Below are 13,386 nucleotides of genomic sequence, written 5' to 3'. Positions count from 1 at the left end.
GTCTTTATAGCAAATTATATTTAAATAAACTTAGTACAATTACTTGTTTTGCTAATTATTTGAAAAGATACAAAATATTTAATTAGGATTTTAAATGAAAAAAAAGCAAAACAAAAATTTTTTGATCGATGCTAGCGACCTCTAAATATTAATCGATTTCGCTCTACTACGGTCGAAACGTTTTGTTTTTAAATGAACTTTGATTTTTCCGCCCGGCGCTCTTTAAAATTTAAAAGTCATCATTTTTTGAAACACCCTCTTGCTCAACCAGAAAAATCATTTCACTGAACCGTTTTTCTCTTTTTTGAGACATTCTAAAATTAAGCTGAGGGTGACTTTGAGAAATTAGTAAGAGGATTCACACAAAATTTTTGTAAAATTTATTATAGTACCTGATTAGGTAATAAAAAATTAATTGAATAAACTTACCTTCCTTTCATCGCATTATTACAAATCTTACTATTAATACAAATAGGTTATTAATATAGTCCATAGTATTTAGATTATTGTATACAAATCAAAGGAATGGTTACAAATTAATGTTATTGATTATCTATTTGTTATTACAGTATTAATTTCGAATTTCAGGGTCCACAATGTTTCACTTGTGAGACATTCCAATTTAGTAATAATTAAATTCAAATAATGTCTCTCATTTATGGATAAAGATCATAATAAAATCAATTAACCTCATTTTGGATCTCAATAATATATTTTGCTGGTTAAGCTATTAGCGCTATCTATCAGCAGTGTTGCGAGTCAACGGTTTTTAATTAATTTTCTTTAATTTACAAAAATATGGAACTACATTATTGCAATTCTTGCTGCTGTTTTAAAAAGTTTAGGATATTATTTATTAACCATTCACTACTGATTGAATCCATTCTCTATAATATTGTTTAAAATAACCTTTACAATCAAAATGTTTGTCCAAAAATATGGGAATATTTTATTAATACTTTTAATAAATTGAATTAGGGCCAGCTCACTATCAATTTCAGTTCATCATAGTTCTTGATAAGTTTCACATTTTCAATGTTTTGAAAGGTTTAGACTGGACTTTGTGTTAATGAGTTAAGATAAATTGTGTGTCGATTGTGAGGAAGAAGTTGGGTCATTTGAATGATTATTATCTTGTATGTAAAGTTCTCTGGACGTTGAATTAAATTAAAGATCATTAAATAATATAAGAAATATGACCCAATATTTGAGTTAATGTAGAAAATTTTTAGGATAGAATCTTTGAGAATTAAATTACAATTAACTCAAATTTGACCTCTACATATTTATTATTATTATTATTTTTAAATCAAAAATTATTTTGGGCGCTTTGATTTTCTTTGTTTCCAGCAAAGATAGAAATATGAAGACATATTAATAAGCTAACCTGCTGTTGTGAGATTCCCTTAACATTTTTGACTCTCTCAGATTGGTATTTTTCGACGATTCTTGGAACGAACCTGCAAATAATAATTCTAGTAAAATTGGTCTGGACTGGGTGAATTGATCGATACATCTGTCGACCTGGATTATATTTCCTTAGCTGCTGAAAAAAAGATCTTCCTGATAATACGAGTATTCATTTCAGCTGCTAAAAAGGAGAATTTTCTTTTAATAAGTTAGTCACGCGAGCGATAGATAACAGCTGCCTTTGTTTAAAAAAATTTTCCACAATATTGAAGAAAAAATAGAGTGTCGATTCTCTATTGTTTAACTAAAGAGAAACACGTTTCTTACATCAGGCTTGTTTACATTGGATTAAGCAATCATGTTTTCATTGATGAGACACTCAATTGAGAGGTTCTAATAAGGACTAAATAATTATTTAACCATTGATTATTGTCACAACGTTTTAATAATGTCAATTCGATGGTACTTTGCCGTTTTGTTGATGGCAAGTGTTTTCAAGTTGATTCAAATAATTAAGTGTTCATAATTTCTAATTAAGCTTTAAATCAGTTTATGGTTTTAACAACCTACAAATCAATGTGCTCATTGAGACAGTGAATAATAGCACTTCATCATGCATTACTTGATAATGCTTGGAAAATGGTGTCAAATTTATAAAATATCATTTTCAATTAAATTTGTCGATTGCCCTTGAATCAATAGTTTGAAGTAATAAATATTAAGATCTATTTTTGAACAAAAAAAGAATTTATTCTTTTTTAATCAACCGATATTTGCAGAAGACGTGGCAATACATTAAACTTCAACTTCTCTTTTTTAAAAAAAAGAGCCTTTAACACTGCATTGCCAATGCTCAAATTTAGTCAGTCATTGCCAATGTGGAGTGATATTGACTCCATAATTTATTTTTATATTGATTTCATTTTTAATAATAAAATTTGCATTAGAGGATCAGAAAGAATAGGAATTAAGAACGAAAAAACAAATTTTGTCCACACAAATCGGCTTTAACATTTCACGCAGAAGGAATTCAATTTCAACTTAGGATCGCAGTGAATTTCAGTATTTTCTAGAACCCTGATTGGCTGCCTTCTGATCAGGGACTTTTTCATTTTTTTTTTTTTTTTCAATTACTGAGCGCTGTTGACACGGATCGGAAATTACCCAAGTCGCTACAAGTTATTGCTGCAATTCGGACAGAAAATCAGTTCTAGAAAGAGGCTTTTTTTTGTGCCTTGATACTTTCTATGAAAATTATGTAAATTTAGCAAATAAGCATTTAGGCAATAATCTGGAGTCAAGTTAATAACAGAAAATCTGGTCTGGATATTACCAATCTGGAGTCAAAATGACTCTTATGATTCAAGTAAACTAATCTGCAAAAAAGAAACTAAAAATTCCACGGTCTTCAGCTCGTGACTATCGAATGGTGAGAGAGTGGGGATAGCATATCTAAGAGCATTTCGGGATAGCTATGAGATGTGAGGAAACAGAGACCAATCCTATTTTTTTGGAGTCAAATTGACTCCGGATTGGCAATGCAGTGTTAAATGAATTTTTAACGCTAAAATGTTTACAAATATTATGTTTCGAGACCACTTTCATTGACTGTTGCCAAATTTTGTACAGGAGAATCATTACTCAACATTTCCTTAATGTTAATGAAAAATAATAAATTAATTTTCTGGCAACGATGTAATTTTTATAATACGAGTAATCGTATTTCTATTTGTTCGGACAGTGTGTGACCAACAGTCTTTGTACAGGGATTTTGTCCCATTTTATTGGGATAGGCTTGTATGGCTATTGTTATTTACTTTGGGATAACTGAATGGGATCAAAGATGTTTCGGATACTGTAGCACTTAAGACGGGCAAATCTTTCTGGCCATTCATAAAGATCCTTTCAATTCATAGTGGTGAAAATAATTATTTCTTACTCTCTTGAGATATTTTTTTTAACCATTTACCCTGGCAAAAGAAGGCTTACATCACTGCGAAATTGAAAAATGAAAAAATAATGAAAAATTGCCTTAAGTAAAGCAATAAATTCATAATTTTCTAAAAAGCAATTCCTATATTAAGTTTCAACATTGTGTAATAGTGACTTACGGCCAAGCTGCTGCGCAGTATTTTACTTGATTATTTAGTAACGATCTCGCGTCACCTAATTAGAACTAAATTTTCTCATCTTAGAATGCTTAGTGCGAACCATATCTTGGTGAATTTCTTAATTTTTAATTTGTATTTATGACCGAGCATTAATATATAAATGATTTACTTGGGAAATTTTCGATGGTTGAATAATTAAGTGTAACTTCTTATTATAACCAGCATTCTTTATTTAATAGTTATATCATAAACTTAAGAACTTAATTTTGACTTTTACTTAAACGTACTTTTTGTCACCTCTTCAATACATCATCTTCTACAATACTTTCTATTAAGAATAAAGATTCCAAATTGATATATTGAAGGTTCAATGAATATGAACATTAAAATATGGAAAATAAAAGAAGAGATTACATTTTCTATTTACTTGACTTCATAAAATAATACGAGGTGTGGCTATTAAATAACGAGACTGATGCTGCTACAGAAGAACTATGCATGCGCCAAATCCTAACGACCGACAGCTGTGCAGCGTAAAGTCTACTCTTTCGATTGCAGCGTCTCACGTGTTTGTAGAGAAATCTGTCTGACCCGCAACCGTCGTTTGTGTAAGAGCTGTTTGTTTCTTTTTGCCGAATACATGGTACTACACATGTAGTAGAGCAACGAATTGTCGTGAAATTCCAGATGAAACTTGGTAAAATCGCTACTGAAACTTATCTTTTATTAAAAGAAGTTTATGGCGATGAATTTTTATCACGTGCGCGATTTTTTTGAGAGGTTCAAGCGTTTCCAAGATGGCCGAGAAGACTTCGGAGATGATGACCGTCCGGGTCGCCCTTCCACGTCTAAAACGGATGAAAATATCGATTATAATTAATCAACATTTCTACCGTGAGATGCTTGCTCAACTCCGTGCAAGAGTAAGGAAAAAAACGACCCGATTTGTGTGAAGAACAAGTCACGGGGTTCTCCATCAAGACAACGCGCCGGCTCACACTGCATTGTCTGTAAAGACGTTTGCTAGCCAAGTACAACATCCCAGTTTTTTAGGCCATCCGCCTTATTCGCCTAATCTGGCCCCATATGACTTTTATCTGGTTCCTCAAAGTCAAATCTGCATTAAAAAGGAACACGATTTCAGTCCGTTGTAGCTGTGAAAGAAAAAGCGGCACGTATCATGCAGAAGCTCACAGAAAAAGACTTCCAGCACTGTTTCGAACAATGGTAAATTCGCATGGAGCGTTGTAGGGATAGGGGAGGGGTGTATATTGAAGGTGATAATAACTAAATATTTATAAATTTAAAATAAAATGTTTTACAGCATCAGTCTCGTTATTTAATAGCCACACCTTAAAATTGAAACTTCTATATCTTTTAATACCTCTGCACAACATTACCCAATTAAAATTTAAAAAAAATTAACAAGCAACTCTGTAATAGAAAATTTGAATGATTACAAATAATAAGCTAGGTCTAATTTAATATAAAAAATTATTAATTGGGCCTTGAAAACATGGGTAATTAATTTGATTAGTCGAAGAAAACTCTTTTTTAATTATTGCTGCTTGATGTTTGGATTGTTAGATTTGATTCAGACAAAGAAAACCATCCCAAAAGCCGTTACAATATATAATTAAATTTTAAGTGAATTCTTACCCGATTTTAAAGGGACGTAAAAATTAGCAATGGAATGAAGTCAAAAATTTCTTGCTTGGTAAAATTAAAACCTGAATAATCGTGTACCTAATATAAATTACCGATTATCATTTAATCAAAAATAGTGATTCACTTTTCTGTTTTGCCACCAGCAAAACAAAAGTGAAATTTATCAAATAAAAGTACATCCATTTGTGGTATTAATTAATCAGAATTAAAAAAAATGAGGATAAATAGAACAAATATCGAATTTAACACTTGTATAGCATGAATAGCTTCTGTCTGGAATTAGCTGATAGTTGAATGTAGCCTGAGGATTATAATCTCTAGCTTTAGGCTATATTCATTATTGGCAAATAATTGCCTAATTAATTAGGCTCAAAGTAAACATTAATGTCTAATATCGATGGAATTCTAAATGCTCTAATCTGAACATTGCGTTTTATTATTGTGATTTTCATATAGTTCTGTTTTATATGCAGAAAAAGGAGCAAATAATTTGAGTTTTTTGAAGTAATAGTTGGAGAATAGAAATGGGGAGTATTTATGATTTGATAGCTGGGTTTTCGGCTGGAAGAAGCTCTGCTTTCTATGCTTCATTTCCAAGACTTTGATGGTATCGCGAAGAGCAACTGTAACTTTTTCAGTCGCTCAGTACCAGAAGCGACCTTTTGCCAGTCCCAAGGGACGCCTTCGAAGTTAACTGGTTATAAGTTACAAAGGGTCAGTAAGCAAGCAGAGTGTTCAGCATATGGCTACCGTTATTTCGGGAGGCAATTCTGGGCATCATTTGCAACAAAAAAAAAAAATTATATAAACTATGGCTCAATTCGGCTTCGTTTTATAGATATTTTTAATTTTATGTTTTTTCAAGGTATTACTACTTTTTAGCAACCAGTTGTCTGCATTTCTCAAACTATTAAAGCTACAGCAATATCAATAAGCTCATTAGAAAGAAGGTTAAATTTCCTTTTAAATAAGCTAATTTATATTCCAAAATAATAATATCAAGTGTTTCATTTTGTGGCCTAAACATAAAAAATATCTAGTTTCTAATTTTTTCGCCAAAACTTTGACTTCATTTTTCTCAAAAATATTATATAAGTTTAAAACGTGCACTATTCATGAAAAAACATCTGCATACAATCACCTTTCGAAAGGTGTACCATGAATAGTGGTTATTTTAAAAATTGAAGATGCAGAAATTACTTATTAATTGCAAAAAAGTAGGCCTCAAAACATCGTCGGCATTATGAAAGGAATTCACCTACCACAAGAATATAACTGATCAGAATCATCAAATCCAGTACGATTTTTTGCAAACGTGTAATTTAATAATTAATTTATTTAAAGGCTATATTCAAAAATATAAAATTTACATTATAAATAATAAAATAAAATAACAGGAAGAAAATGGTGTATGAGGTTAAATGAGTGTTAGGTACCAATTTCAAAAGAAAGGATTTTCGTTTAACGAGTTTAGATCTGTGTGTTATTCTTTAGTTAATTTGAAAAAAAAATACGAGGTGTGTTCAAAAAGTAACGGGAATTTTCGTTTTTTGAAAAAAATATTTATTTATTCATCTACATTAATATTGTCGCCTTCAAAGTAGTCCCCTTCGCATACAATACACTTGTGCCAGCGCTTTTTCCAATCCTCGAAACACTTCTGAAACTCGATCTTTGTGATAGCTTTCAGCTCTTTCAGCGATTCGCTTTTAATGTCATCTATGCTTGTAAAACGACGGCCTTTTAATGTTCTCTTTATGTTTGGAAATAGAAAAAAGTCACATGGAGCCATGTCTGGCGAATATGGAGGCTGGGGCATCGTTAAAGTTTTGTTTTTGGCCAAAAATTCACGAACAAGCAATGAAGTGTGAGCAGGTGCATTATCGTGGTGCAAAATCCATGAATTGTTTTGCCACAAATCCGGGCGTTTTTTTCGGATTGCTTCACGCAAACGGCGTTGAACTTGTAGGTAGTACTCCTTATTGATTGTTTGACCTTGTGGCAAGAATTCATGATGCACTATGCCATTAAAATCGAAGAACACAGTGAGCATAACCTTCACATTCGACCGCACTTGTCGAGCCTTTTTCGGACTTGGCGATCCAGAATGCCTCCACTGGGACGATTGAGCCTTAGTTTCGACATCATATCCGTAAACCCATGTTTCGTCACCTGTTATAACACGTTTCAGTAGATCCGCATCGTTGTCGACTTCATTGAGTGACTCTTGAGCAACTTCCATTCTCCGCTGTTTTTGTTCGAAATTCAACAATTTTGGAACAAATTTTGCTGCCACACGTTTCATACCCAAAACATCCGAAAAAATTTCATGGCATGAGCCAATTGATATGGCAACATCATCAGCGACTTCTCTGATTGTGATTCGGCGATCGTTCATAACCATTTCTTTCACTTTTTTCACGTTTTCATCGGTTGTTGATGTGCTTGGACGTCTAGGTCGTTCGTCATCTTCAACGTTTTCGCGGCCATCTTGGAAACGCTTATACCACTCGTAAATCCTTGTTTTACTCATAGCAGACTCACCATATGCCTTTATTAACATTTCATACACTTTATTTCATTTTTTACGCAAAATTTAATACAAATTCTTTGATCCATTTTTTTTAACAAACAAAAATCGCCAAGCTCGAAAAACACGTCTAACCTTAACGGCTGCCACTTAAGAAGTAAACAATGAATATTACTGAAAATTTTATCGTACTTCAGGGGCATGTGTACCAACATAATAAAAAAAAAAATTTTACAATCAGACTCTCCAAACCCGCGAAATTTAAAAATTCCCGTTACTTTTTGAACACACCTCGTATGCTAAATAATTGTATAAAAACACAGATTTTTCTTGAACTATACAGGAAATTAACAGGTTTTGAAGAGCTAATGAATTTTCCGAAGCAAATAAGTTTTCTACAGCTTTTTCTTTTCGAAGATGGACACTCATATGTATTAATAGGAGATTATCTTAAGACAAAGATGTTCTAATAAATTGCTCAGGTGCCAAAGTACCTGGATCTTTGTACGCAATTTGAACGAATGTTTTTTAAAAAAAACGAGTAGAACTGTTTGTGTTCTGCGAGTAAATAGATATCTTTATCATTTTTCATCTAGTTATTACGTCCTTATTACATATTTGCTTATTACATATTACATACTCGTATTTGCTTCGTAAATTGAGAAATAAAGTCAAGATATTTCTGTTTATTTAAAGCAAAAAAACGAAAAAGAATAATGGAAAAAACAAAGTGTAAAGTGAGGTACAAAGTGTTGAGGTAGTATTTAGTATGTTGTATGTAGTTTTAGTGAGCTGGTAGGTAAGTCATGCCTCTTACGTTCCCTTATTTTTCTCTCTCACCTTTTTTATTTTTTCCTCTTTTAGCTTTAACCTAAGCGAGATAACATTGTTATGAGAAGAGAATTTATTTTCTAGTTTCATCAGACTTGTCTGCTATAGCAGTCATAGCCATCTCACTGGCTCTAGTAGAAGCGCCTAGGGAGTTGTCCAGGGTAGAGAGTGCTTCTCACTCAGTTCTTATCTAACTCTTGCCACAATGTTGGCGCCGACAAGACCTCTTATAGTGGAACACTAAGAGAAAGAGCTAGAAATTTTCTTCTATCTTACTTGCTCCTTATTTATACAGTTTCCATCTTTTCTTCCTTATTTCGAGTTACTTTTAAAGCACCTTTTTTTTTTTTTAAAAAAAAAAATGTACTTTAGGGTACTGCTCAATCATTACTATTTTCCTTTTAAAAAATTGTTTAGTGTCTTGCCTGTTTCTGAAGGACACATTTCTCATCCCCTATCACATTTTCGGGCCCTGAATATTTTATTCAATTCAACTTTTCAATTATTAAAATTAAACTAATCGAAAATAAATAGTCAGCAAGATTTCTTTAGTCCTAGAATTACTTAACCAGTTAAGCGTGGAATTTAGTTTTATTTTTTTAAAAACTCCACAATGTGCGAAATTAAAATCAGACAATGACAGTGTATACACGTCGAACGCAGGGCAAAAACAACCAAAAGTTTACAACGTCTAACATAGTCTAACAACGTTTAATATAGTCACTAAAGCGACTTTTTCTGCAATCTCTGGGGGCTTACAGATTACAGAGCATTCTGTGCTCATTCAAAAAAAAATCTTGCACCGCTTCATTTATGCATTGCTCTAGTTAAAACTAGAGACGCAAGAGCGTTTTACAAGGAAGAAAAGAGCTTTTTGAATTCTGTGCAAAATGAAATCATGCTCGTACTGAGGTCAGAATCTCTATCTAATAGGTAAAAACGGGCATTGCACAAGGGTTGAGAGCTTCTATTTGTGTGCGTAATTCCCCAATCTCTAATGCGGAGACCAAACATGCACCAACCACTTATCATTTGGCTGACTCCCACCAACCCTCTCCGTATAAAATACTTGGCAGTTCTATTGGTAAGATAAAGGAAACATCCCAAATAATATTCTTATTGCATTTTATTACATTGGGTAAATTTTAAAACTGCAACATAGTATACAAATTCACTTGCGTATTAGATTAGATTAGATAGTAGATGGGACGGGACCTACGCCCCATGGCACCGCAGCCACAGAAGACTTGTTGTGCCACTCCCTTCTTAGTTCTAGTAAGCGAACCCTCCCCTTCTAAAGAGGCTGAGGACTATCCCTACCAGTTCTTTTTGCGCTACTACCTCCTTCGGTCTCAAAGGTTCCAAAGGTTTCATAGCGCAACCGCTCGATTGCAACGCAATCGAACAACAGGTGAGAGGCCGCATCCTTCTCTTCCTGACATAATTTGCACAACGGTTCCGAGCTGATGAGCCCCACCTTGCGCAGATGCTTCTTGAACCTACCGTGCCCTATGAATAGGCCTGTAATCAGAGTAATCTGATTTCTGCCCAAACACAGGGTCTCTTTGGTTCTTTGCTTACACAGCCAAGGCATCATGGTCTTGCTGTGTTTAACCCCAGGACATCGATCACCCAGTTCTTTTCGTGCTCCCTCCAGCTCTAATCTGTGAACCGATTCCCTGGTGATCCCCAGGACAGGCTCCGGACCGATGAAAGGAGTATTAGCTCCATTCCTGGCCATTCATCTCATTCCCTTCAATCCCTACATGACCCGGCACCCATTCCAGCCGAACTTTGTTGTGCCGCGCCAGTAGTTTTAGGGCCTTCCTGCATTCCCAAACCAGGGAAGAGGTCATTCTGAAGGATACAAGAGCCTTCAGTGCAGCCTGGCTGTCCGAAAAGATAAGAATCTCCCTATTTCTAGGTTCCATCCGCAGGTTTTCCTCAGCACATATTTTAATAGCTCACTTGCGTATAATTACATATTAATGATTTATATTTTACACTTGGAGACGGGACTAAACCCTCTTTTTGTACATACCTTTGAACTTCATGCCCGGTACATAGGAAAAGTTCTGAGAATGGACCTTCATAGATATCCCCGGATAGTTGCTGAGGAAGTTATAAAAGAAGGTATCTCCTGGGCTGGTAGATGGAGGGATTTGGCTGGTAAATATGAAGTGTCAATTAATTTTAGCACAACTGATGGCGCCACCCTCAGTTCTCAGATTGGGAGCTTGGTAGACCAAGTGAGGTTGAACGCAAAAAATAAATTTAAGGAAAGAGCAAGCTCCACTCATAGATTTACAATTTATAAATTGTTAGATCATGACGTGAGATGTGCTAATTTACTCAGTGAGAGGGTAGACACTCTCAATAGTTTATCTTCTGTACGTTGGGCTCTCAAGCTGAGAGGAGAACTGATGAGACTTAATTATAAGCCCTATGACCAACAACAGTCTGGAGTAGAATGCCCTCTATGTGATCTTGAGGAGAAGGAAGACACTTTCCACTTTGTTGCTACCTGCCCTGCCCTGTCGCCTATTCGTTTGGCAGTTTTTGGAGAGAGATATCTCTCTCTAGAAAGATTTTTAAGTTTGTTGAATGGTATAGATTGGCCTCAGCTCATCCATTACGCAGCTCATTCTTGGAAGTTTAGAGGAAAAGTCCTCAATGAGCCTGTTTCCTGATTTTGCAATCATCTGAGAGGAGCTTTTGTAAATTCATGAAAGTGAATGAACTTTTTAAAATTCATTTATTTTCTCTTTTTTTGTTTTTTTTAGTCAAACCTGTATTTAAAATGTTTTTTATTTATTTATTTATTTACGTAAAATTATTAATTTCAACTTTTTTTCCCCCCAATTGTGTAAATAATATACGTGTCAAACTCCAGCAGACGGTAGATACCATGCCGTTGAAAGTTTTTTTTTGTTCTGCTTCAAAATATTGTACATTGTATTTTGTTTTTCCATTTAAATAAACTTTATTACTACTACATTAATGATTTAAAATAAAGTATCGTTGGATGGGAATGAAACGAGATGATGGATTTCATAATAGTAATTAATAAAACTTGTAAAGGTAGCAAAACAGTACTTTTTTCTTATATTAAAGTACCATTAACGTGCTTGCAAAATTATATTTACGAGGGTCGTTTGAAAAGTCCGTGCAAAAATAAAAACTACTTAATTTTTTAGGGTGAACCTTTTTTATTTTTCAACATAGTCTCCTTTTAGGCTTATACACTTCGTCCAACGCTGCTCTAGTTAGTTGATCCCTTCCGAATAATAGGATTTGTCCAAGTCTGAAAAATAGCCATTCGTTTCTGCAATCACCTCCTCGTTTGAATAAAATCTTTTTCCCGCCAGCCATTTCTTCATATTGGGGAACAAATAGTAGTCCGAGGGAGCCAAGTCTGGAGAATAGGGGGGATGTGAAACGAGTTGGAACCCTATTTCTATTAATTTTGCGACCACAACTGCTGAGGTGTGAGCTGGTGCGTTGTCGTGATGGAAAAGGACTTTTTTGTGGGCCAATCGTGGGCGTTTTTCTTGCAGCTCGGTTTTCAAACGGTCCAATAACGATGAATAATATGCACCTGTAATAGTTTTACCCTTTTTCAGATAGTCGATGAGGATTATTCCTTGCGAATCCCAAAAGACAGTCGCCATAATCTTTCCGGCCGAAGGAACGGTCTTCGCCTTTTTTGGCGCAGATTCCCCCTTGGTAACCCATTGTTTAGATTGTTCTTTGGTCTCAGGAGTGTAGTGATGTATCCATGTTTCATCCACAGTGACGAAACGACGCTTAAAGTCCTGCGGATTCTTCTGGAACAACTGTAAACCGTCCTTGCAACACTTCACACGATTTCGTTTTTGGTCAAGCGTGAGCAATCGCGGCACCCATCTTGCGGATAGCTTTGTCATGTCCAAATGTTGATGCAAAATATTATGTACCCGTTCATTCGAGATGCCCACAGCACTAGCAATCTCACGCACCTTCACTTTTCTGTCATCCATCACCATATCATGGATTTTATCAATGATTTCTGGAGTAGTAACCTCAACAGGGCGTCCAGAACGTTCAGCGTCACTTGTGCCCATATGGCCACTCCGAAAATTTTGAAACCACTTATAAACTGTTCTAATCGAAGGTGCAGAGTCACCATAATGTTTATCAAGCTTCTCTTTAGTCTCCTGAGGCGTTTTGCCTTTCATAAAGTAGTGTTTAATCAACACACGAAATTCTTTTTCGTCCATTTTTTGAAAATCACTCGACTTCCTCGATTCAAACGAATGCCAAACACAAAGAAATAGACCGATCTGGCTGAAACTTGGTGTGTGTTCTTCCAAGAGATGCTACTAACTAAACATAACCTCGATACGCGCCAGTAGTGCTATCTCTCTGACTTTGCACGGACTTTTCAAACGACCCTCGTACTTATAAATTCAAACTTTTCAGATAATATTTATTTATTTTATGAAAAAAAAGTGAATAAAAAAAGCACAGAAATATTTTTAATTTAATAACTTTTCAGAAATTTAATTATAATACTTTTGCTACAACAAAATTTTAAAACCCTAACATAAAAAATGTATTTTTTTTGTTTAGGAATGTAAACATTTTTATGTTGAATAACATTTTCCTTTTGTACTTTCACCAGATTTAATTAGACCAGATTTTCATTTTAGATTTTATTATTTGCCATCTGTATTTATTTATAATTATATTTTTTCCTTTAATTAACTTACAGTTTTACTTCTTTGAACTGTGTTTCATCGTTACCTATAGAAAGTGGTATTGCTAAATGTAAATGACAATTCATTTAGTAAATGG

General features: G+C 34.3%; 1 protein-coding gene across 1 annotated transcript in view; it reads left to right on the top strand.

Moving 5' to 3' along the window:
• Nucleotides 1–13,386, top strand: part of LOC141447108 (opioid-binding protein/cell adhesion molecule-like) — a 771,975-nt gene that overhangs the window by 519,483 nt on the left and 239,106 nt on the right. The gene's annotated exons all lie outside the window — the stretch shown is intronic.

Source organism: Rhodnius prolixus, unplaced genomic scaffold (genome assembly GCF_049639745.1).
Source record: "Rhodnius prolixus isolate KJV_2025 unplaced genomic scaffold, Rpr scaffold_7, whole genome shotgun sequence".
Classification (NCBI taxonomy): Eukaryota; Metazoa; Arthropoda; class Insecta; order Hemiptera; family Reduviidae; genus Rhodnius; species Rhodnius prolixus.
The sequence above is the reverse complement of the archived record's forward strand: the minus strand, read 5'-3'. Positions and strand labels throughout refer to the sequence as shown.